This window comes from Epargyreus clarus, unplaced genomic scaffold (genome assembly GCF_041222505.1).
Source record: "Epargyreus clarus isolate Ecla_fem2 unplaced genomic scaffold, WU_Ecla_fem_2.2 ptg000012l, whole genome shotgun sequence".
NCBI classification, from domain to species: Eukaryota; Metazoa; Arthropoda; class Insecta; order Lepidoptera; family Hesperiidae; genus Epargyreus; species Epargyreus clarus.
In genome coordinates, this window is record NW_027332220.1 from 10,241,344 (window position 1) to 10,266,663 (window position 25,320).

The 25,320-nt window shown below is 35.4% G+C and overlaps 1 protein-coding gene and 2 long non-coding RNA genes across 4 annotated transcripts in view; 2 read left to right on the forward strand and 1 right to left on the reverse strand.

Annotated features, from left to right (window-relative positions):
- The window catches only part of LOC140746399 (uncharacterized protein CG3556), a 115,894-nt gene continuing 90,574 nt past the window's right edge, over positions 1–25,320 (forward strand). The window contains exon 1 of one of the 2 annotated variants that reach the window (XM_073078530.1): positions 1–274. The gene's annotated coding sequence lies outside the window, so the exon portion shown is untranslated. The remainder of the gene's footprint in view (positions 275–25,320) is intronic. The other variant, XM_073078529.1, reaches the window with a different exon arrangement.
- LOC140746397 (uncharacterized) lies at positions 16,416–17,666 on the forward strand. Its single transcript, XR_012102764.1, has 2 exons — positions 16,416–16,819; positions 16,997–17,666. It is a non-coding gene; the product is annotated as an uncharacterized LOC140746397 (long non-coding RNA).
- On the reverse strand, positions 17,659–18,353 carry LOC140746398 (uncharacterized). Its single transcript, XR_012102765.1, has 2 exons — positions 18,067–18,353; positions 17,659–17,985 (listed from the first exon to the last, which is right to left on the reverse strand). It is a non-coding gene; the product is annotated as an uncharacterized LOC140746398 (long non-coding RNA).

Consider the following 25,320-nt stretch of genomic DNA (forward strand, 5'->3'; position numbering starts at 1 on the left):
GACACGAAACCACATCCTAATTGGCAAAATGATACGTATCGAGGCGAAGAAGGTCAGAAGTGGATATTAAAGTATTGAGACTGCGTGAATAAAGGATAGTGCAGTGCAGTGTACAGGGGGTGCATAGGGGGGTGTAACGCCATCCCTCCGTGTTCCCACCGCCAGTCCTGGCTCGACCACGGCCGCGAGCGGACGCCCTCGCTGTCCGCACTCCGAAGTTCGAATTCTCAGAAATTCGTGTGTAATTTCCACTTGAGAACACTTCTGTTGCACGGTAAGTTTTCTTTGGATTTTTCGTAAATATTTTTTGGATTTTTTTCCTGGTTCAGTAATGATTATCTACGGAGGATCCTCGCGCAGACTCTCAGGAATCTACTTTACGGTTTAACTCTATTCTACTAGGATATTTTTGCACATAGTTTAACTTTCAAATCCAAAAAAAGTTCTCGCGAAAATCGCGGCTACTAAACAATTAAATAAAGTAAATTGAAAGTAAAATTGTAGAACAGAATCTTGATATTCTGAATAATGTAATACATTCCAATGAGAATCTAACTTACATCTGCTTACATGTAGGAAAAACTGAAATGATTAGAATTTTTTTAAACCTTTTTAAAACAAAAATCAATAGAATAGGTCCCAATAGAATAATTTCAATATAATAGAATAAGTTTATGAAATAAAAATATTTAGCTATTAAGCATAATTGAGGATCCAATAGCACTATGGATAATACTGATCAGATAAGCTGCGGATTCCGGCTTCAATCTCCTAGCTGGTTGTGAACTAAATGGTGCTGTGTCTATGTGTCCATGGCATCCACCACACAATCCTAGAGTAGACTCGTGTCTACGTATGAATTCATGCTGAATCTTTGTATCCATTGCGATTACGACACAACCCTGGAATGAATTCGAGTCTATGTAGGAATGTATTTTAATGTCCTTAACATACACGAGACAATCCTAGAGTGGGCTCATGTCTACGTACAAATGTAAAGTGTTCTAGTTAATTATGAATCTTTGTGTCCATTGCGTCTACGACACAACCCTGGAATGAATTCGAGTCTATGTAGGAATGTATTCTAATGTCCAAGCTGAGTTTGTTCCTTTTCGCGGTCGTTGCAACACATATTATAGTAATAATTTAAATGTACATTTTTATTGTCCTTTTTTGTCGGTTTTTTTACGTTTGTTTTATGTGATTTTTATTTTTTTTGTCTTTTTCTTTTATAATATTAAATTTTTGTTGCAATTATCCGAATAAATGTTTCTTTCTTTCATTACATACACGAGACAATCCTAAAGTGTGCTCATGTCTACGTACAAATGTAAAGTGTTCTAGTTGATTATGAATCTTTGTGTCCATTTCATCCAAGACACAATTCTAGAGCAAACGTGTCTGCGTATGAATGTAGATGTTTAGTTCAGTCTGAAATTCCTGAAAAATCCATACTAAAGCACTGAATCTCCCCAAGACATGTTCATTACGAATTCAGGCGGCTACAGTTTTTACGGCTCAAGTTTGGATTACCGACGGCCGAGGGGCTTATTAAAAAAGTTAACATTTAGGCACGTTTAAAAATCCGTTGGGGGATTTTAAGAGTGGAACACAGGATTTATGGTCCAGGCTTGAGTGGCCTTACTTTTTTACCATTAGACAAAAACAACAAATCGTAAAAAATATGCGAAGCTACGGCGTCTTTTGTTTGAAAGCATTTTTGCAAACTCAACGGGAAAATAATGTGACATTACTGAAATATCAAGAAAAAAATGTTGATTAATTTTGTTAGAAAGCTTGTTAAAATGTAAATGATGAGGTACTACAAGGACTTTTCTTAAAACAATTATTTAGTTTTATTTAATTTTATTTGGTTGTAAACTGTCTTGTGTCAATTCTTTTTAGGATTTCGTACCCAAATGATAAAAACGGAACCCTATTATTAAGACTTCGCTGTCTGTCCATCTGTCACAGGGCTGTATCTCTGTAACCGTAATAGATACTTAAGATTTTTACAGATAATGCATAACGGTGGCCGCTATAACAACAAATACTAAAAATAAAATAAATTTGAATATTAAAGGGGGTTTCCATACAACAAACCGGTATTTTTCGGCATTTATCGATCTAACTGTTAAACCGTACTAGAAAGACAGTTAATATTTTTTACAATCCGTTTACTAACTATATATAACTGCTATTATTATAAATACAAATAAGAACAATAAAACATATTTCAATATGATAATTTTATAAAAATAAGTAAAATATATTGTACATATAGTGGTACAGAGCCTTCATGTGCGAGTTCGACTCTTACTTGACGAATTATTTCTAGAGAAATACCTTGAACAGCAGTCGTAGATGAGTAATTTTCACAAGAATTTCAGTCTCAAATTAATAACATTTCAGTTGAGTTCAATGAATAGTGAAGCTTCATTTCTTCTAGGAGTGCGGTTTTTTCATGCAATTTAAATAGCAAAGGAACAGGAGTTCGCTTGATGTTAAATGTTCTGTACTTTTACATAAATTTACATGAAGTCGAATATTTTACAATTATGAATAAAATTTAAGTGCTCATCTAAGTATTTTTGAAACCAAAATACATATTCAGAATAATCGAGAATTCTTCGTTTTCAGAACTGTTTAATTTATTATTCATTTCCATTGTTAAACCCATATATGACGACATGGAGTCGATATAGACATATACCTATCTGTCCACCTACAATTTCCTCCCTCATGTATCGTATAGGATCGTTTAGGTCTTTAAGGAATAAACGTTGGAAAAGAAGAGCTGAGTTTTTAAGATAAGATGCTCATCTATTGTGGTCATTAACACGTACAAAAACTATTGCAAAACCCCGTTTTTTTAAATTGGAGTGGAAAACGAACATGCTGCGGCCCCGATGGTAAGTGCTCACTGCTGCTCATGGACATCTATAAACAACTCCATGTAGAACAGAAGTTCTATTTGAAGCCAAACAGATGCCAGCAACGTATAATAAACTAGTTTTTGCCCGCGGCTTCGCCCGCGTTTATAATAAAATAATATGACGTACTCACATAGATAAAACTGAAAATTCGTACTTTCATTGGAATGTTAGTGGCGCCATCTGGCGAAAATTGGTCGTACCAACTCTGAAACCTTCGTGGGCTCATGGACAACAACTTTTCTAAAGATCATCACTTGATCAAATGCATAGTTTACGATTCAATCCTTACTAATATCGATTAAAATAATCGACTTTTTTGGTCCAAAAGATCGATTCTCCAATTAATCGATCTTAGATTGCCATCCCTAGTTCCCGTGGGATTTCCGGGATAAAAACTATCCTATGTCCTTTCTCGGGTCTCAGACTATCTTTGTACAAAATTTCATTAAAATTGGTTCAGTGCTTTAGGCGTGAAGAAGAGATAACCAGACAGACAGACAGACAGACAGACAGTTACTTCCGGATTTATAATATTAATATTAGTAAGGATGATGCTGGCATGTTCCTAAGGACTAAGATGATCGCCTCACATATAAGTCAGCTAGTATAGTCATATAAAGTCGTACACACTCTTCCATCGCAATCTAAGAACTGCTTCAGGCTAATAGGTGTGCAGTTACGTACCCTTTCGCCTCTACATGGGTATCGTAGCTGATCCAAGAGTCCACTGAGGTACCAACAGTACAGACTTCGGTTTTTCAGTTTTCAACAAAAAAGATCGCGCCAACCTCTATATCCTCTTATCATAAGATGACCCGTACACATATATTGTACGTATATCGCCAAGATAGACTTTAATTTTGCAGCCCTACAGAACATTACACCCTAAAGGGGGCTGTGGTGTCGCTTGGGAGATTATTTCCTCGTTACATTTTGATTTAGAAGCCCCTTTAGGTAATTTCGTTTTTAAATCTAATCTCGTTCATCCTCCACGCAGTAAATTTATTTTTACAGATTTTTAAGCGTGAGATAAGACAAAGTTATAATTTTTTGGACAATACTGAATATTTTTATCATCATTTCGTCTTTATCTTTTACATTTAGTTTATCAACCGTTTTAGTGGTATGTTAATATTTCATTTTGGATTTAGTATATAACTTTCACTTATGTATTTAGATTAAATAATAGTTTACATAAAGTTAGATAAAATAGTCTGTATCACAGTTACTCTTTAATCAGTTTTTTTTTATACTCTACTCTTCGATGAGAAAAAGTATCATTGAGTATACCCAATGATACTTTTTATCATCGTAGAGTAGCTTGGATTAGAAGTAGCAGTCTACCTGATGGTAAGTGGCAACTGCCACCCATGGACGTCTGTAATCAACCTTAGATGGGATAACAGTCATATCTGATGTCGGTCATAGACGAATTGTCACTCCTGAAAACAAAATTGTAAGCTTCGGATAGGTATGTTGACCTGCGTTTTTCCTAATGGGGATTAAATCTAAATATATATAATTCAAAGGTGACTGACTGACATAGTGATCTATCAGCCCAAACCACTGGACGTATCGGGCTGAAATTTGGCATGCAGTTAGATGTTATGACGTAGGCATCCGCTAAGAAATGATTTTGATCAATTCTACCCCCAAGGGGATAAAATTGGGGATGAAAATATTACTTTATAAAGCCGCGGCATAAGCTCGTTGAAAATATTTATATTTACTTTACCCTTCCGACCATGCACAATATTAGACATGCCCGCAACTATTAATAACCAAGCCAATTTCAAAATAAATACTATTCTCCGAATCCCAATCCCAATTTATTTTGCGAAAAATGGTCGAGAGATGTCGATATATTACAATAGACGGGCTAAGGCTAAGGGCTTTTCTTATTGGAACAGATTGCGGAGAAATAATGTGTATTTATAAAAAGATTTAACTGTCTTGCAATAGCCTTGATATCGTAAGTTTAGTTTTCCGTCTTTTTCTCGAATGCATCAATGGGGCTCAATAAAAAATGATTGATGATATGCCTGGACTACGAAGGCATTCTTTAAGTTCTAGTCGAAATCAGCAAAGGTTGTAGAACCCTCTGTGGTGCGACTCCAGCGGCACCACCGCCACACCTATTTCTGCCTCAAACAGCAGTGTTAAGCGCTGCTATGTACTGGTTAGAAGGTAATAAGGAAGACATACTTATCCAAGGCATTCAGTTTAGTCCTCAAGAGAAGTGTAGTATGTGGGTGACTTCAGGCTACCTCAGGTGGCAGTAGCCACTAACCATCAGGTCGATTGCATGCTTACTGCTACTCTAGTATTATAAAACAAATAATAATAATAATAATATAAGGGTAGCAGACGAGCATGCAGTCCACCTGATGGTAAGTGGCTACTGCCGCCCATGGACATCTGTAATCAACCCCAGATAGGATTAGATATTCCTACCTGAGGTCGGCCACAGATGCGCCGCTACCCCTGAGGACTAAGCTGGAACGCGTCGGAAAAGTATGTCTCCCTTACCACACCCTTCAAACCGGAACACAGCAGCGCGTAACACTGCTGTTATTAGGTAGAAATAGGTGTGGTATTAAAACAAATATTTAGTCGTTCTCGTCTCTATTAATCTTCATCGTAAACCCATTCGCAGTGAGACCTGTAAACGAGTACGAATGATTCGAAACAAAATGGCGGAGACGCCAGCTGAATGCATTTGCGGCAAGTTCCACGTCACACGTCTATCGGATTACGAGGAGCCGAATTTATTGCGTCTATCTACCGGTTATTCAGACTTGGCTGGAATTTAAACGACCTTAAGCGATTTTTCTAGAAGCTTTTCTGTCGTCTGTAAGGAGGTACTTTATACAGGGCGTTTTTCAAGTGTGTACACTACACACACAACCAAAAGTACAAGAAAGTAGTTTTATCTGCGACTTCGGTCGTGGTCAGGGGTATCGTTGGCGATCTATATCTCAGGAACGATACATTTTTTCGGGATAAACGGTACCTATCCTATGTTCTTTTCGGAACCCTTGAAAATGCGTCTTTAAAACTTCATGACAATCAGTTATGCAAAAACGCCGAAAAATAGCGATGGCCTCATTTTTTTATGATTTTGTAATTGGTGCTAAACATACTCTGTAAGAAACTCAAGTGACTCTTATAGCGGTTCAGGAAATGCAGCCCTGAACAGACGGACAGATAGCGGACGCTTAATAATAGGGTTCCGTTTTTACCCATTAAGTACGGAACTAAAAATACTAACAATACGAACATTTTTTTTATAGTATTTGAGTAGCAGACGAGCATGCAGTCCACCTGATGATAAGTGGCTACTGCCGCCCATGGACATCTGTAATCAACCCCAGATAGGATTAGATATTCCTAACTGAGGTCGGCCACAGATGCGCCGCTATCTCTGAGGACTAAGCTGGAACGCCTCGGAAAAGTCTGTCTCCCAACATGAACATGCAATAAAATGCCTACAGCGTTGTCTATCAGGTAAGACGGCCTACATATGACAATCTAGACTATGATAGCTGCAATTACGGAGTTTAAGAACGCCTGGTACATGTCATGTCGTTTATTCATTGTCGGTTATTCGCCCGCTGAACTACAATTTGCTGTCATATGGTTGGACGATCGCGTTTTAAGTCGAATATGTTTTTGCATTATCCGTATTATTGGTTATTTCTTATCAAATGACAAAACATAAACTTTATTGTTCACGTGTTTGGCAAAGAGAGATCTCCTGCCAAGTTTTTTAACACGCTTTTATTAGCTTGGATTGTATGTATGTATGTAACTACGTAACGCAATCTTTGAACCCGATTTCTATCCACTTTGAACATTCAGTTTAGTTCAAAATTTTGAGGAATTATCAAAAGCCGATGACAATACACGATTTTAATAATTTTGTACCATTGTCCTTATTAACATCCGTGAAAAAAATGTAAAGAGTGTGGGGCGCTTTTCAAAAAACTGTTAAATGGAGCACCCCACGCTTTTTTCACAATTATACTATTTACTGTTCTTTAATTGATTCCTAGATTGAAAATTATTTTATACTTTTCAGATGATTTAATCATAAACGCGTGTTTATAACATAGAAGTATCAAATGAGCTTTTTGCTACTGCAAATGGATATTTGCAATCAATCCCAGATAAGATTACATTTCTATCTGAGGGCTGCCACAAATGCGTCGCTATTCCTGAGGACTAAGTTGGAACGCTTCTCAAAAGTATGTTAAATGTGCATGCATGGATATCTTATTTCATAATGCTGTTTTCTTTTTATCAAAATCGGCCATATAACCCCCTTTCAGAATTGTTTACTGTTCCTTATAGTTTCGGATTTAGCGATTTACGCACACTTGGTAAATTTGTTGTGTGTACACAAAAATATACAACAATATATACCTATAGTTATCCGTGAAAGTGTTCTGAAATTATTCTGAAAAAGATTTTATACACGAAATGTTTCAGGAGATATAAAGGAAAGGCAGTACTGTAATCATTAAGACTTGAAGCTGCATTCAACCGTTCTTCTTAACGAAATCTCCCCTAATGAGGCTCTTACACCTGGAGTTTCAGCTGGAAATCATCCATTGAGGAATAAAGATGGTGACTATTCTATGTCCGTTTAAATCTGTAAGTTGCACCGGTATATTGTCAAAATGTATGTATGTGATGAATTTTTGAAAATCCGCAAGATAAGTAGGCAAAAATGTTGAAAAGAGTTACGAGGCCGATTTTAGTAAAAACTTAAACTGTATACTTTAATTTATTTACTTTTACTTACTTTAAAACTGTAAACATTTGAAAAAAATCTGTTACTTTAGCCGCGAATCAAAGGTGTTCGTTTTGAAAAAGCATATATTATTCCCCTATCGGACAGTGTGTTAAGGATTGTATTTTGGGAATTAATGGTACATGACAAACTAAAGAAAAAGGCTCATTTTTGAGAAAATACTTATTTTTTATATTTTGTTGGTATCTAAATTCCCGCCATTTTGAAAATAAAGACGTAAAGATGTAATACATAAGCATTTGTATATAAATATTTTTAGGTATATATATCAATCAAACGTATTATGGACTTATGTAGGACTTAATGAATGTAGAGCGCTTTCTTACTAAATAATGTATGAGCGAGTAACATATTTTATTTTACCGTAAAAAAAAAAGTAACCACATCTAATAAAATCTATTTTGATGACTAATAAAATAACAGTAGTCCTCTAAAACCTTTTATCTTTTTGCCTTTCAACCCTCAGAGTACCAGGTAGACATAACGAGTAGGCGTATTGTTTTTCACATAAACGAGTCAGGCGGTAGATTGCTTTCGTGGGCGTGCTTTTTGCTCGATTTGGCTGACAGGAACGACAGATGTATGTGTTTTGATTGTTTTGAGGTCCAGACATGGTCGGTTGGATATCGTCAAATAAACAATGGACAAGTTTTAATTCCTAAGAAGACGAACAGTTTGGTCATAATCAATTTATAGAAAACGATGTAGTTTGAGAATAGACACACACATCCAAGCTAAGTTAAGCCAAATTTTACTTTTCTTTTACACTTCTAACGTCGTCAGCTTATTATGGTCCCATAGATGGGAACGAGTCTCCTCTCGGAATGAGAAGGGTTTCAGGCCAAAGTCCACTGCAAAGGCCAAGTGTGAATTGGTGGACTTTAAACAATGAAAAACTTGAAATATTTAAATAATTAAAAGCGTGTAAGTTTCCCTAATACTTCAGTCTACATCACTCTTTTTCAGTATATTACATTGGACTTAGGATCACATAGATCAGTATCAAAATTATGGAGATCCATAATTATAAATAGCTTTTAGGTGTAAGAAAACATGTTTTATTACTGGAAAGCAAGTGACATTTTTTATATAATTAATAATTGGACCAACAGACCAACAGAATTGGAGACCGTTATTCATACCACAACCCAACAACGATCTTTAATTTAGATAAAACTGCAAACAATGCAACACTTATATTGAAAAGCTGCACTCGACTTGAAATATTAAACAAAAAATTAACACAAATTATGAAGACACTGTTTTAATTTTAATAAATTAAATGGAAAGTCCGCTAACGAGTTTTAGCAACACGCGGCCGGCAAATTAAAACACTCGTTTCATTACGGAACCAAGTTTAATTACAGTGGGTTTAGAGAAATACGAATACAATTTTCACAGCTTGTAGATTAGGAAGATATTGAGATGGTATATATATAATTGTAGCCACTAATAAGCTGTAGGTTGACTGTGTTTTTTTTTATAATATAGGAGTAACAGACGAGCATGCAGTCCACCTGATGGTAAGTGGCTAACGCCACCCATGGACATCTGTAATCAACCCCAGATAGGATTAGATATTCCTACATGAAGTCGGCCACAGATGCGCCGCTACCCCTGAGGACTAAGCTGGAATGCCTCGGAAAAGTATGCCTCCCTTACCACACCTTTCAAAACGAAACACAGCAACGCCAAACACTGCTGTTATTAGGAAGAAATAGGTGTGGCGGTGCTGCCGCCGGAGTCGAACTACAAGGGGTTCTACCACCTTCAATTATTGTGTCTCCGATTTTCCTCATTTAAACAGTTGTTAAATTGGCGGATAAAATTGAAATAGAACTTAAAGTCCACACACATGTGTCAAACACGGCTTCGCAAGATGAAGAATTTCAAGAATCTGAAGATCTACTGCAGGCTGTTGTTCAGTTATATACAATTATTATAAGGTAATGAGCATGTAATTTTATGAGAATCGGACCAAATTACTAAGATTTTTGAAATAATCGTAACATATTACATTTGTCTACGTTGTCGTCGTTATCCCATTACAGTATCGATGCTGGGTATGGTCCATGGGTCTCTTCACTTAGTGAAGAGGTTTAGGACATAGTCCACCGCGCAGTGCTCTTTGGCAGACTTCTCAAGCCCTTTTTTAGGAACTCCTCGTTTCATCACGATCTTTTCTCTCATCTACTTTCAAGAATCAGAAACCCGTGTATGAGATTTCAACCTCCGATTCCCAGCACAAAGATTCTAAGCACTAAGATATGAAGAGGATTTTATATCTTCTTTATTATTCTAAGCTACTCATTTAAATTTGAAGTATGTTTTCTATTTACTTAACCTTAACCATTGCTTTTTTTAATTTAAGTTTAAGTGTATCTGTCCTCTCCACATTGTGTACCCACCTCTCCAGTTGTGGAGATTAATAAAATAAATGTTATGGTTGTGTATAGGGATGTGCGGGTCCCCACAAAAGGGCTTTTAGCCTTTCAACCCCAATAACGCTGTCCTTATCCATTTTGTCAGCTGAAAGGCACAAAAACCAGCCCATAAAATGTAGCGGCGAACCTTCACAATGTGCCTTTTACAATTTACATAAAAACGTCAGTGCTGGCCATTTATGCTGGCCTGGTACCTTGACAGTAAAAGAGAAATGAACCCCGATATTTCTTGGATAAGTTTGTTGTATGTTATGATATCCTAGTAAAATGAAATTTGTCCTCCCACTTTAGGGGATCGAGGTTCAAATTTCAGGATCCTAATATTTAAAAATGTTTGGTTATATCATAGATAAGTATATTATCTCACCGCGTTGTAAAGGAAGCCATTAAATGACTGAAGCGGCTGACAATTCTGTCAGCAGTTTAATGGCTGTCATGGTGTAATTTACGCGGAACAATGCCGGCGTGCCCAGTTAAGACATGAAATCGAAGAAAAAGTGCGAAGAAATATCGTTTCATTAGTAAATGATCTAAAAACAACATTTTTTTAATATTTTTCAAACACGAAAATAGATGACAGTGACAATTGTCAAAAGGTTATATTTTCTTGTTATGAGCGAATAATCTTTACTAATCTATGGGTTATATCGTGAAAATAAACATCGTCAGGAAATTTCACGCTTGAGAGTTCTCGTTTCCCAACTGACATATAAATATAAAAAATACCGTCAGTAAGTTTCAAGAGTTCATGTTGGAATAACTAATATACATACAAATAATATTAGATGTCCTACAGGTTCTAATTAGATTTAGGCGGGTGTGGTGCGTGGTACAATCCATACCACTCTAGACAAAACACAGTGTAAGCACAAGCTATAAGGCGAAATAAGTATTAAACTAAAATCCACAAGATTTTTGTAAGTATTCACCAACTGAATTTAAATTACATAAAATTCCACAAACAAGCAAATGGGGAAAGCGTACTTGTCGTGTGCCGAGTTCGCAATTCTATGCCCCAGTGTCCTCTTCAAACTGTATTCGATAACGAGTGCAATTGTTCAATAGCTCTTCCGACTTAACTACTATTTCTACCCCAACCGACCATTCAATTTTATTCAACCATTTTCCTATGCAGTAATAGTAACTTTCAATACGCCTAAATAAAAAGAAAGAAATAATGACTTTTTGTTGGAATTCTTATGAGACCTTTACAATTTGAGGCCCATATAGCAGTGATAGCCTAGTGGTTAAGAAACTTGGCCTCTCGATCGAGGGATCCGAGGTTCAAATCCGTGGCACGCACCTCTGATTTAAAAGTTATGTGCCTATTAGGAATTAATTATCACTTGCTAAAACGGTGAACGAAAACATCGTGAGGAAACCACCATACCTGAGAGATTTATAAAAAAAAACAAATAATCACAAAGGTATGTGAAATCTACCAATACGCACTTGACCAGCGCGGTGGACTATGGCCTAATCTTTCTCATTCTGAGAGGAGACCCGTGCCCAGCAGTGGGACAATAATGGATTGATAATTATGATGATGATAATAGCAGTGTTCGAAAATAATTCACTTGAAACAATGGCATCTTACAGCAGCTATATTTATTTTTTGACGTAAGCTCTCTTACATTTGGATTGTTAGACGAATCTAATATTATCGTAATACAAATTGTCAAATTTAGATCGTATTTTTCGAATGGTTTTTGTTGAAAGAATGCTAGAAGCATACAAATATTGGCATGAAAATCATTAAGATTTCCTGCAGTCGGGTAAAAATAACTAGTTTTGAGTAAAGAAAAATTCTTACCCAAAAGATTCTGCAGCTTGATATTACATATTTGTTGCCCACAAATCTAAAGTCTAGTATTATGTTTTATTTCCAAAATTACCGTACTCAAAATTGCTCTTTTTGTGTAAACAAAAATTCTTACCCAAAACATTCTGCTTGAGATTGCGTATTTGTGGGTAGACCAGTTTTATGTTTAATTTCCGGAATCTTAGAACTACCGCGGTTAAAATTTCTCGTTTTGTGTAAAGAAAAATTCTTACCAAAAACAATTTGCAGTTTGAGATTGCATATTTGTGGGCAGTCTAGTGTTATGTTTAATTTCCGAAATCTTAAAACTCGTGGTCAACGTTTCGCTGGCGTTGCGCCAAAATAGTTAAAACACCCGCCAAGTGGCTTCATTACTCTTCGCCATCGAGAATGTCACTGCATTCCGCCCAAAACATTAGTTTCGCGTTCAAGACAATTGCATTCACCTATCCACGATAGAATGCATCGTTTATATTGTAGCTCTTATGTAGTATACCTACTTTAAACTGAACTTAATATCAGTTACAATAAAATACGTCGTTTGTTTTGTCTATAGATTTATTAGCACAATTTTCAATTATTTATCTGTTTATTTCTCGTATTATTCCCACGGAATCTTTTGTTTTTAGTCTTTGATTAAAGAAGGAAACGAGCATGTAGTCCATGATGGTAAGTGACTATTGCCGCCCATGTACTCGTACATCTGTAATCAACCTCAGGGAAGATTAGAATTCATACCTGATGTGGAAAAGCGCCGCTATCCTTGAGAACTATGCTGGAACTAAATATATCATTAAATAGATATTCATCTTCACTATTGTTGAGTTATTACCAATTCACCTCTTATCGTGATATTCGGGGACCTGTCGCGTTATCATTCTCGCCACGAATGTGCGATGTTTGCGCAAGGTGAGTTAACGTAATAAATTGATAGATACTTGGCAGTTTCAAAAGTTATAGGAACTTAGTGCTAACTTTTAGCATATACGCTACATAATACCTTTCCATTATTCAGTCTATCGCATTTTCTATATTCGCACTTAATCATCAGACTTGTCGCGTTATTATTCTCGCCACGAAAGTGCGATGTTTGCGTAAGGTGAGTTCGAGAGGGCAGCGGGGCGTCGGGAAGCACTCAGACGGCGGGAAGACGAACTATTCCCCGTTCGCTTCTAAGCATTGTACTGTGTTTCGTGGTTGCATACTGAGTAGAATTATATGTTGATGTGTTATCTATGAGGTAATTAATTGTGAATGAGGTACATAGTTCTGTGTGCTCCTAATATATCATAATTTAACTTGTCATTAGACAGTTTTAAACTTTATAATAACAATTTTGTTATATGTGCGTTATATTATTATATTTAAGTACTTGACGATATGTTGCGACTTCATACAATACCATAAAAATGAAGAGTAAGCATATGTATTACGTAATAAGACCCCATTAAACTGTCCATTGTATTTTCTCAATTCGCACTTAATCATCAGAACAGTTACAGTTACGATAGTTTACAAAAGTTGTACGAACTTATTAGTTAGTGCTACCTTTTAGCATACACGCTAAGTAATACTCGTACCTTTCCATTATTCAGTCTATCGCGTTTTCTCTATTCGCACTTAATCATCAGAGCTGTCGCGTTATTATTCTCGCCACGAAAGTGCGATGTTTGCGCAAGGTGAGTTCGAGAGGGAAGCGGGGCGTCGGGAAGCACTCAGACGGCGGGAAGACGAATCATTCCCGTTTGTTGTGTGCATTGTACTGTGGATTGTGGTTACTTAGAGTAGACTATAAATTTATATTGATGTGTATTCTGTTAATGTAATAAATTGCAAGTGGCGTGTATGCGATTTCATGTACACCGTAAATATCGTAGTCACTTATAGTTAGACAGTTTCAAATGTTATACGAACTTATTAGTTAATGCTAACATTTAGCATACACGCTACGTAATACCTTTCCATTATTCAGTCTATAGCGTTTTCTCTATTCGCACTTAATCATCAGACTTGTCGCGTTATTATTCTCGCCACGAAACTGCGATGTGTGCGCAAGGTGAGTTCGAGAGGGAAGCGGGGCGTCGGGGAGGCACTCAGACGGCGGGAATACGAACCATTCCCGTTCGTTGTGTGCATTGTACTGTAGATCGTGGTCGCTGAGGAAAGCAGATTTCTTATGCATTGTTAGAATATATGCATTCTTGTGGCTCTCTTGTAAGGTTACATTTGGAGGGATTATTTCTATTGCAAGGGGCAATATAATTGTGAGCCATAGCAGTAAGACTTAATGAGCAGTCTTCGTAGAGTCAAATTATCCTGATGTCATTCACTTCATCACATCAATTGTTCTATGATATATTAATGTTAATAATGTAATTACAAAATCTTCGATTCTTATAGAAAAAACATTATTTAAAAAAATTTGATGTTTTAAGTTTATCAAACTAAAACCTATCCGATGTTTCAAACTTTCAATATTGTGTTCAGGTTTTAAGACTCTCTTCGAAGCCTTTATGATTGTTATCAATCCTTTCTACCACATATGGACTATTGTTACTTCTTTAACATCAAAAAAAATACAAACCAGCATTGTTTCCACAGTAATTGAGCCTGAAAAAGACCAGACTATCCTTTCAACAATGCCTTGCAAAAAGGCTCATTTTTTCATATTTTCCACATAGCTTTTCTTGCAGGAAATATTATACCGGCCTTAGTTTTCCCCTTAGTTCACTGACCCCGTTATTAAGCACATTTTGTGATACTCAGATTCACATCCTCTTTCCTGTAAGCTGCTTCTATTATTCTTTCGTCATTCTTTACAATGACCTCTTTACTTTGTATAAGGATAAGCTTTAGAGTTTGAAATAAATGCTACATCTAAGCCTTGAATGTTTAACTCAAAAGCTCTTCAAAATCGGCCTTTTCCTTTACTTTGTCATATACATTACTTCCCAGAATTTGATCCTTATAAGCAACGCTATCCGATGATGGAATAATACAGGGTGTGTTTTTTTTTTTTCAAAATGAACTCGATGGATTCTCGGCTAGTGTAAAATAATTTGTAAAAAACGAATGATGCGGTTTTAGTTTTTATCAAAATCGGCTTCGTAACTCCTTTCAGGATTTTTCGCTAAACCTTATAGATTTGGATTTGGCCCTGATAGCCTATTGGAAAAATTCTCTGTATATTGCATATATGTAATATATAAGACACAGTATACCTACAGCAGCATATACTAGGGAATATTTTGAATGTCGAATACATTCTAAAAAGTTCAGATTTAAATTTTTAACTCGCGTTTCCAAACATTTCTCGCTCGGCTGAAAAAGGCATAGTATGATTCAAAGGGAAACGGATATTGCACCGTCGGGCGCCTTCCTGTTGCCAGGCAGTACTTCTGCCGTATTGTGTTCCTCAGCTCTGTGCCCCTGGTGCTTTTAACTGCGACCTGATTTTCTTTCAAAAATAATCAAAGGAGTTTTTACAAACACTTTATTTTTCGTTTGGTATAATGGTCGTACAAAAGACATTTTTCTTTGCGGGTAAATAAGTATTAAAATAAACTTATATTTAATATGAGTATGTCGAAATTTTTGGGTGATTTATTAAAACCACAAGGAAAATGGTATTGACTTGAATATTTATTGCAAATAAGAACTTTTCAGCTTACGGAGGGACTTTTTAACCTCCGCCATGTTCTGCAAGTTCGTGATTGGTATTCCGATAAAATACATATTTTACATCCTTCCTCAAACCTTTTACAAAAGATAAAATTCCATACCGAGGTTTTTAAGAATAACTTTGCATTACGTTGCGTCCTTTAAAGAAGTTCGTCTGAATCCTTGCAAGGTATAGAAGCTCTCATACTAATTTACCACATAAATATCCGTATCCAGACAGTCTTTATATTATATTTGTAATATGATAACAAACTTAAGCAAAGGGTCTTCAAGTTTGCCTAATTTTAATTGATTATTATTAATTTACTGCTGGCCATAGATCTCCAGGCAGTGATAGCCTTGTGGTTAAGAAACCTTTGGCCTCTCGATCGAGGGGTCCGAGGCTCACATCAGGCACGCACCTCTGATTTTTCGAAATTATGTATAGATTATCACTATGTATTAATTATCACTTGCTAAAACAGGGAAGGAAAACATCCTGAGGAAACCTGCATACCTGTGAGATAAAATCTCAAAAGGTATGTGAAGTCTACCAATACACACTTGGCCAGCGCGGTGGACTATGGCCTAATCCTTCTCATTCTGAGAGGAGACCCGTGCCTAGCAACAATAATGGGTTGATGATGATGATGATGATAGATCTCCGTTAGATAGAGGGTCTAGCGTAGTCACTGCACTCGACTGTGCATGTTGCTGACTGCATTTGGTACACAATTGGGTACTTGACAGTTATAACAATAAAATATGAAATATATCCAATATGATAGCTTATAAGTAAACATAAATTATGCAGTATTTAGTTTAATTTTTAATACGTTCTAAGTATTTTAATTTTTTAAAAGAAATTTTCGATTTTTTATCTGTGGATTTTAAATCCCAAAACGGCGACAGTGCTGCCTTAAATGTCTTGTGACGTCACCACATGCATAATAAACAAAACAAATAAAAATGATATCGTTTGCTGTTAGAGTTGGTTGAATTTATGTTGTGAACCGAAATGAATCCACAGTATATTAAAGCTGATAGCGTGAATCTGCTTAAAGAAGATATACAATGCAATAAATAAAAATGAATACAAAAACTTCCGTGAAATAACCTATGGAAATCACAAATAAACAACGTAAGTAAAATATTCTTTACATTTACATTTAATCATTTCGGACAGTTAAAACATTTCTTAACCGATTTCCGATAGAAGAAAGGTTGTCTTTAAGTGATTATCAAGCTTTTTAAACTATACTTATATTCTTATGTGAAATGCTTTAAGGTTATTTATTGGTTATATTTATATTTTCAGATCTTCGCGACACTCGTATAGTGACGACGCTATAGGGTATGTGCAGTTTAAGAGGCAGGCAAGTTTGTGTTTCATGAAAAGTAAAAGTTGTCCTGAATACAAGGTACATCAAAAGTCATGCTCAGTGTCCATGACTGTATATGAAAAACAAAGTATTATTAAATGTGATGACTGTCCTGCCTCCAAAGGAGGCAGCAAACATGCAGTAGCATTTTTAATGTGGAGTCATAGAAAGTGAGGAACCAAAAGTTTCAAAGGTCAGCACTCTGAAGTACATAAAGTAAAGGAAATGGGAAATAGTAGTTCTTTACTTGAGTAAAGATGACAACAACAAGATGAAGGAAGGAAAATGACCATACAGTTGCTGTTATTGCACTACAGATTTCTCAAAATGACAATGATAAAAATTATATATCTAGTTGTTACAGAAAATAATTTTAAAAATGAAGAAAGTACACACTCAAGCAGCACAAAAATTCAGCTTAGTAAGAGCTTCAATATACAAGAAAATAACAGCTTCAAAATGCTTTGAGGTTATTTGTAGTAAATATTGTAAATGTAACATATAATGATAAATATATACAAAAGTTCTACGGTGTGTACTCAATAATAGACCCATATAAACCTAACAAACAAAGCAGTCGGTTAATAAAAGATTAAAATTAGCAAATCATGTATTTTTAATTATACAGTCCTGTAAGTTAATCCGTGCACAAGTAATAATAACTCAGTCATCGAAATAGTTTGTTTCTTATTAATTACAGAATGAGGCCTTAAAATAGAGAATTCTCGTAGACGTAATTCATTTATTCTATTCTTAACTAATACTATTCTAACTCTATTCTTATCGTAGACATCTTTATAATATATGAATACTTTAACTTGCTGTTTTGTTCTGATTACATCCGGGTTTGATGATTTAGAGTAGAGGAATCACTCCTTATTCTTTTTTCTCATTAATACTTCTATTATATGTTTGAATCCTCTGTCTGCAAGTTCTTTTAAAGTTTATGAGATTTCGGTTAAGGAACGTGTATAAGCAAATTTGTTATTATATTTAGCGATCGTACTTGTACACATCGTCACTGCACACGTCTTATAACTTGTCATTTTTTTCAATTTTAGTTATAAAAGCTAAATAACTCCCTATTTTCTTCCGAGCGTTGTTTGTTTACAGTATAATGACGTTTCGCCATCAAATGACACTTGACCGCCTGATTTAACGCGACGTTCCGTTCACCGTAAAGAAACTTTGTTTTTTATTAATAAATAGCCCTTTTTTCGAAAAAGTGATCAATGAAAGGCATATATAATACGTATACTAATTCATTAATACACTTTCCCAAAAAGTGTCAAGTAGCCAATTGATAAAAGGAGTGTCTTTCTGAAATTCTGTGTCTTATACAACATTTAGAGGAAGCTCATTAACAAAAAAAAACCTTAAGCTATCAACTTCCAAGAATTATAAAATACGCTGTACTCCCACAGTTTATTCGAGTCCAAATACCTTACATGTTCAAATCCGCCAAGTCGTTTGTATTCTCTTCTGTCTTCTCATCATTGTATGTCTCGAAAAACATTACCCTCTTACGTTGTGGGGTAGAAACTACTTCAGTACTAATACGACATACCACTAACTCTAGCAACTATTCTACCCTTGATAGTCTTTAAAAGTACTTTCACCAGTTCCTAAGGTTATATTCGAGCCAAATATCCATACAATTATATAAAACTGTAGTTTCGGACTGTTTGAAATAGTCTTCTAAGTTTGAATATTATGACACCAAAACTACGCTAAACTCAGTGTCTCTACGCGGTAATCTTGAAACATATTAATCTATTAAATATATTCAGTAGTTTTCAAGATAATCACTATAATGATTTAAGGTTTTTAGCAGTTAAACAGGTTACCAACTTCTTGTAATTTTGAAGGTGTTTGTTGGCGTAGTTCGACTCGGTCGGCTGCTGTATTTTAATTTAAAGGGTGTGGTAAGAGGGACATACTTTTCTGAGACGATCCAGCTTAGTCCTCCTTGGGCGGCAGTAGCCACTTACTATATGGTAGACTTCATGATTGACTGCTACTCTTATACTACATAAAAAATACTGATTTTTGGCACAGATGCGCCGCTACCCCGGAGAACTAAGCTAGACCGCCTCGGAAAAATATGTCTCCCTTACCCCACTTTAAACCAAGACATAACATCGCTTAGCACTGACGTTATTAGACAGAAGAAAGTGTGTAATTATTTTAAAAATTAAATATTACTGACGTTATTAGACAGAAGAAAGTGTGTAATTATTTTAAAATATTAAATATTACTGACGTTTTTAGACAGAAGAAAGTGTGTAATTATTTTAAAATATTAAATATTACTGACGTTTTTAGACAGAAGAAAGTGTGTAATTATTTTAAAATATTAAATATAACTGACGTTATTAGACAGAAGAAAGTGTGTAATTATTTTAAAATATTAAATATTACTGACGTTTTTAGACAGAAGAAAGTGTGTAATTATTTTAAAATATTAAATATAACTGACGTTATTAGACAGAAGAAAGTGTGTAACATTTAAAATATTAAATATTACTGACGTTATTAGACAGAAGAAAGTGTGTAATTATTTTAAAATATTAAATATAACTGACGTTATTAGACAGAAGAAAGAGTGTAATTATTTTAAAATATTAAATATAACTGACGTTATTAGACAGAAGAAAGTGTGTAATTATTTTAAAATATTAAATATTACTGACGTTATTAGATAGAAGAAAGTGTGTAATTATTTTAAAATATTAAATATTACTGACGTTATTAGACAGAAGAAAGTGTGTAATTATTTTAAAATAATTAATATTACTGACGTTATTAGACAGAGGAAAGTGTGTAATTATTTTAAAATAGGCGGCTTCTTTGTTCTTGTACTAATTATTAGTTGTAATTTGTTAAGGAAGCTTAAGTCAGCGTTCCGGGAATATTGTGATACATATGCAGGCAAGCAAAGAGCAACCCCAAGAATTTCAGGAAATCTTTAATACACGTAAAGTCGTACGGAGATGCTTGTATTAAAAATAACAAGTAGCCCCACTCATTCGGGACTAGAAATGTCTTATGAAAGTGTCATATCAGGAATTCGCTGGCTCATACGCTTGTACTGCCCATAGACAACCCAAGCAACTTTAGCCTTATCTGGGAGGCCTTTGGGCTTAGTTTCCTGTGTGTTAGCAAGTTTCTCATTACGGTGGAGTGTTTAATATAACCGCTTAGGATCAGTAGCGTTTATTTCGTGCTCATATTTTCCGGTTACTGTTTATTATCTTTTGTATTAGAAGATATTGTTTGAAGAAGGGTCACCTAATGAAAGTAGCATATAAAGGCAATGATCGCAAGTTAGTATTTTTGTTGGTTATAGTGAATTAAAGCATAAAGCTATCGGCTGATGTGACTTTTACTAAGTTAACGACGACGGGCGCAGTCGGTTTTTGGATGGGTGACCGCCAGTACCTAAATTAGTACTGTAGCGCGTTGTCACTTGTCTTGTCATCTGTACGGTATATTGTTCTCCGGAACTGTTCGTGATAATTCATCTCTAATACGCAGCAACTTACAAAAACGGTACGTGTCCGGGATTTGAACCTGGATCCCCTTGTGCAGCTTCAACCGCTACACTATCACGGTTACCACAGACTACATGCTTCTCTGAACATACATAAACTTCTAAACCAGGTCTCAAGTATTCGCAAACTAGTCTCGATACTACCTAGAATAGTTCCAACATAAGTACTAGTTGAATAACTCGCTAATTAGTCATGAAACTTAATTAAACTTAGTATCTATTTATGTTGTGGATCAAGTGCTAACTAGGTCATTATTAATAATGTCCAGGCAGTTTTAGAGGTCAAACTTTGCCAACACCTTGTTTTATAAATAATGGCAATAAATAAATCAATACCGCGTATGGAGCATTTTGTGGTTTGACTCCCAAGGTATACATCCCGTACAAACATTGATCAAGGTATCGTCAGTCCCTGGAGTTCCGGGACTAGAATAGGACTACGGTATCCTCTGCCTATCGTAAGAGGCGATTAAAAGGGGGGCTTACGGGGTTGCGGGCGGGAAGAGTGGGAGCCACCCAGCCTTCGACCCCGGCAAGGACGGCGGTATGTGTGGTCGCGTTCCGATGGAGATCCCGGAGTCCTCTACGCAGCGCCAAGGACGACCAGGGGGGTTTTAGTGCGGTAAGAGTCCAACATAAACATGTATCACATGTTTTTACATGTAGTTGGAAGCACAGGAGAGAGTATTAAATTTAGCCATAAGCAGACACCCATCCTTTTTTATATATACAGGGTGAATTTTTAAAACGGGCCTTCAGGGCCAAATCCGAAACTATAAGGATTAGCGAAAAATGCTGAAAGGAGTTACGAGGCCGATTTTGATAAAAACTAAAACTGCATCATTAGTTTTTTTTAATATTTTAAGCTATTGCATAGCTTTTATCGCGGGCTTTGAGCGCGGCGACCGAATCGAGAAATTCCGTAACGAAAATAAGTAACACCTTTCAACAACTCGGTTGCCTGGAGACTTGATATCCAACTATCAAGTCTCCAGGCAACCGAGTTGTTGACTGTCAATAGAAAAATATGGATATAATTGAATAAAGTATTATTTTTTTTCCTTAGCCGGGAATCGAACGAGTTCATTTTGAAAAAAATGACACCTCTATATTATTCCACTATCTGATAGTGTCGCTTATAAGGATGAAATTCTGGGAAGTAATGTTATGTGACAAATCAAAGGAAAAGGAAAATTTTGAAGAAAATACGTATTTTTCCATACATTGGCATACTAATCCTTAAGGATTATACATAACAAACAGAAACAGACATAAGTCATACCATTGAAGAATTTGTTGGTTAATCAACTAATTATTCGATGTTATGACTATGACATACGGTTTAGTATGAGAAAGTAATAGTTTGGCAAATAAGTTACCGCCGTTTTTAGGAATTATTTTTTAATGAAAATAGATAACTGATTAAATAGTAAATTCTTATTGTTTGTTGTTTACAACTTCGTTTCAACGTTTAATATGATTTTCTATATCTCTTTTTTTAGTAATCACTCGGATTTGACTCTAAAAAGTAATTCTCGCAAATTGTCAACTTATCTGTATTAAACGAAACTCCGCCCATAGCAAGTAAATCTATTTTATTGGTCCTAAAAATAAACTTAGCTAAGTCGGACATAAAAATATAAATTATTGGGAAACAAAACGTCAATTTCGAATCACTAGAAACATTGAGCCAAAAAATGTTAATACACGAAATTTAATGTTTAAATTAATGAATGGCGGGAACTTAAATGCCAAATTAATATGAAAAAATATGTATTTTCTTAAAATTGAGGCTTTTCCTTTAGTTTGTCATTTATCATTACTTCCTAGATTTTGATCCTTATAAGCAACACTATCAGATAGTGGAATAATATAGAGGGTGCATTTTTTTTCAAAATGAACTCGTTCGATTCCCGGTTAGGGAAAAAGTTATTTTAAAAAAGTAATGATGCAGTTATAGTTTTTATCAAAATCGGCCTCGTAACTCCTTTCAGCATTTTTCGCTAATCCTTATAGTTTCCGATTTGGCCCTGAAGGCCCGTTTTAAAAATTCACCCTGTATAATATAGGAGTAGCAGACAAGCATGGTGTCCACCTGATGGTAAGTGGCTACTGCCGCCCATGGACATCTGTAATCAACCCCAGATAAAATTAGCTATTCCTACCTGAGTAGGCCATAAATGCGCCGTTACCCCTCAGGTCTAAGCTGGAACGCCTCGGAAAAGTATGTCTCCCTTACCACACCCTTCAAAACGGAACACAGCAGCGCCTAACCCTGCTGTTATTAGGCAGTAATGGCGGTGGTGCCGCCGGAGTCGAACCACAAAGGGTTCTACCACCTTCATCCTATTTCTGATCATACAAAACGTTGCCTAACTTTGCATTTTAGTTTAAATCTACCTACACTCGGAACTATGCTCGCTTCACACTACACTAGTATACTGCTAGTGTACTAGCATGAACCTTGTTACTGCGGCCCAGATTAGCTGTTTATCTGCCGAGTGCACACCGTTGCACTGATGACCGGGGAGATGGCCGAAGACAGAAGCGGAAGCGTATTCGATATTGAATCTTATTATTTCAGAAGAAACCACTGAAGTCCTTTTTATTTAAGATATATAAAGCTTATTAATACAAAACACACAAATAATGTATGTTTGTTCCATTGTTTTGTCTCTCTATTTGTCCAGACTAATTTTAAGAGAGTTACTAAGAGGACTGTAGTTGAGATTTTGATATACTGATTGGTACTGCCCTTGTATCTGATAGTGATTGGCACTACCCATGGAAACATATATTTAACCCTACTAAGAATCTGAGATCGGCCATTGATGCAGTTAACCCTGAGGACTTTAGAACGCTACGTATATTTTTTCCTCACCTCACCCTTTAAGCTTAACTCTCCTGTTATATCATAGAAATACCTAAAAATATTCGAATATAAATAGAAAACGTGTAATTTTTTTTGGTCAAAACATAGATAGGTAAAGATTACTCGCTCCTAACAAGAAAATGTACCCAGTTTTGAGAATTCAAATAGTTGCGTAAAAAAGTTTTGCCACGTCTCCGTGCTAAAATGTCCCTAAAATATTTGAAATAATTATTTATTTATTATGTAAATTACGCAGTATTAGTTATTCATTCGTAAATTTTCTCTAAAATGTTTTTATTTGTCAAGAATTCAAAAAAAGAACTTACTAATACGACTTATTAGTAAGTTCTTTTTTTGAATTTGCGGCTTCATTCAATTTCAAGGCGGCGAAGTATCTTTACTAATCTATGGGTCAAAAATAAAATTATTATTCTTGGACCACATATCAGCATTAAGGGCTAAAATCCTTGTATGAATTTTAACTAAAAATTTCGTTCATTTCCCTAATAGCTCTTTGGGGATATTATGCACTTAGATAACGAGATTAATTACTTTTAAATAAATTTTGTCAAATCCGTATATAACCTACTTCACTTAATATACTTTGTGATACAGTGTTGTTACATAATCGTTTCCATGGTTTATGAGATTCTATCCTTCGCTAGGACCATTTTCTAGGTCAAAATATATTCTAAATATTTTCAAAATGCAAATAACATTAGTATTTGTTCGATAAAGGCGTTACGTAACATTGTAGAATACATAATATTATAGACTTTATGTAAAGTGCTAGATCACTCCCACGTCTGTTTTTGCTGTAGACTACATACTTACTTATTACTTCAAAATTATAATAAAAAGATAGCAGATCCCCAAAAAAAGATTTAAGTCCAGCTAATAAATCGTCGTCATTAATTATCTGCTTAAACAAGAATCGAATGTGAATCCTAAAAGTAGTACTATCATCTTCGTCAAAACCATCATTTCATGAAGAGTTCGAGTCAACACAACAATAGCTAAATGACGTTTGAAATGAGGAGCAGTAATCTTCCTTATACCGCCTGCGGCACACGGCCCATTGTTTAGCCGCTTGAGACTGCCGTACATATCCACAATGTGATGAGGCACGATTGACATACGTACCGTTAGCAAAAACAATTACAATGCACAGTTGGAAACGGTAGTGCCAGAAAATTCTAGAAACATACAAATTTTGCATAGAATTTCTTTATAATGTAGATGATTACTAAGAAAGGATTGTTGAAAATAAGGGGATTGAATAAGAGATGAAAGTTAATCTCATAATTCGCAAGGTTTAATTCGTTTAGAATGTTTTCTGTCCTTGGTTTTGACGTCATTAGTTGAAAAACCAATACCAGCAAAAAATAATTAAACAACATTATCATTTATCTGCCGAATGCTCGAATTTGGAACCTATCACAGCTACGTAAGTCAAAAACCTATGAGAAATAATCCGTCTTAGAGTAAGTGAAACAATAGCTAAATGACATTTGAAATGAGGAGCAGTGATCTTCCTCATACCGTCTGCGGCACACGGCCCATTGTTTAGCCGCTTGAGACTGCCGTACATATCCACAATGCGATGGAGCACGATTGACATACATACCGTTAGCAAAAACGTATGTCAATTATTTATTTATTTAAAAAATGGCAAACCAACTAAATACATAAACAGCATTAAAAGAGACTATACAAAGCTAGTTAATATATTATGTACTTAAATTATAGGTGTGCACAGCATTGCAAGAAACATAGTCAATCACAATTAATTTAAATAATAATTAAATTAAACGATAACAACAAACAGACAACAC